Source organism: Octopus bimaculoides, chromosome 2, assembly GCF_001194135.2.
Source record: "Octopus bimaculoides isolate UCB-OBI-ISO-001 chromosome 2, ASM119413v2, whole genome shotgun sequence".
NCBI lineage: Eukaryota > Metazoa > Mollusca > Cephalopoda > Octopoda > Octopodidae > Octopus > Octopus bimaculoides.
Genome location: NC_068982.1, coordinates 67,167,933 through 67,169,362, shown reverse-complemented (window position 1 = coordinate 67,169,362; position 1,430 = coordinate 67,167,933). Strand labels below are relative to the sequence as shown.

Sequence of the window (1,430 nt, the reverse complement as noted above, 5' to 3'; positions counted from 1 at the left end):
AATTTAATACTCTACCTTCAGTATTGAGTGCTTTTTTACTTGTTTATAATCACAAGTTTGTATACACATGCACACACACACACACACACACGTATGTATAAACACACATACATACGCACATACATACGCACATACAAACATACACACATGCACACACATACAAACACATATGCACGCACACATACACAGGCATGTGCACATGTACACACACACACACGCGCATGTATGCACATGCGCACACACACACATACACACATTCATGTGTATTCAACAGTAGGTTTTGTTCTATTTTGATTTGTTTCCTATTTTATATCTTTTTTTATTAAAAAAATATATTTTACATGAATTTTTTACATATTACAAAGAAATTATTTAGAAGTTTGAAAAACTACTGTTTAAAACAGTGCCAGACAAGCCATTATTAATAATGCATGGATAATGATATGCTCTTGAATAACAGCATAACATTCTACAAATACTAAGATATAAGACCAAATGTTAGAAAAAGACTTTACAACTATTGTTGTTGTTAAATTAATGTTGTTTATCAAGTTAATGTTGTTTTGAAGATTGAAGCGAGGTGAACCATTATAATTCCAATGTTATTTTGTACAGCAGCTAACATTTTAGTTTTGGTTGATTATTCAGGAGTGTTAGTAAAATATAAATAGCAAAATATTAAAAAAATATGGTCATTGAAAAAAATAATGCTGCTATAAAAAATAACACCACTGTCTTAAAACAGAATATTGTTGTGAAAAATATATATCATTGTCATGAAAAAAACAATTTTCTTTAAAAACAAATGTTAAATTAAGAAACAAAAATTTCATTATCAAAGATGTGATACTATTCTTTTATTCTTTTATACATTTCAGTACAAATGTCATGGCAATACTGGAGCACCATCAGTGATAAAATATGGAACACTTCATGAATTTGCATGTCACTCTTGTGCAGGAGCCATGCAAATCTTCTCTGCATCATTCCAATTTTAACATATGTACTACTGAAGGTGGTGAGCTGGCAGAAATGTTAGCACGCCGGGCAAAATGCTTAGTGGTATATCGTCTGCCGTTACGTTCTGAATTCAAATTTCGCCGAGGTCGACTTTGCCTTTCATCCTTTCGGGGTTGATAAATTAAGTACCAGTTATGCACTGGGGTCGATGTAATCGACTAAATCCCTTTGTCTGTCCTTGTTTGTCCCCACTATGTTTAGCCCTTTGTGGGCAATAAAGAAATAAGGAACGTTAGCATGCTTGGCGAAATGTTTAGCGGTATTTCATCTGTCTTTACGTTCTGAGTTCAAATTCCACCAAGGTTGACTTTGCCTTTCATCCTTTCAGGGACGATAAATTAAGTACCAGTTGCATACTGGAGTCGATCTAATCAACTGGCCCCCTCCCCCCAAAATTTAGGGCCTTGTGC

The 1,430-nt window shown here is 33.8% G+C and overlaps 1 non-coding gene across 1 annotated transcript; it reads right to left on the bottom strand.

The window, feature by feature from the left end:
- Nucleotides 1-915: 915 nt before the first annotated feature.
- On the bottom strand, nt 916-1,020 carry LOC128247164 (U6 spliceosomal RNA). The gene has a single exon (XR_008263574.1). It is a non-coding gene; the product is annotated as a U6 spliceosomal RNA (small nuclear RNA).
- Nucleotides 1,021-1,430: the final 410 nt, after the last annotated feature.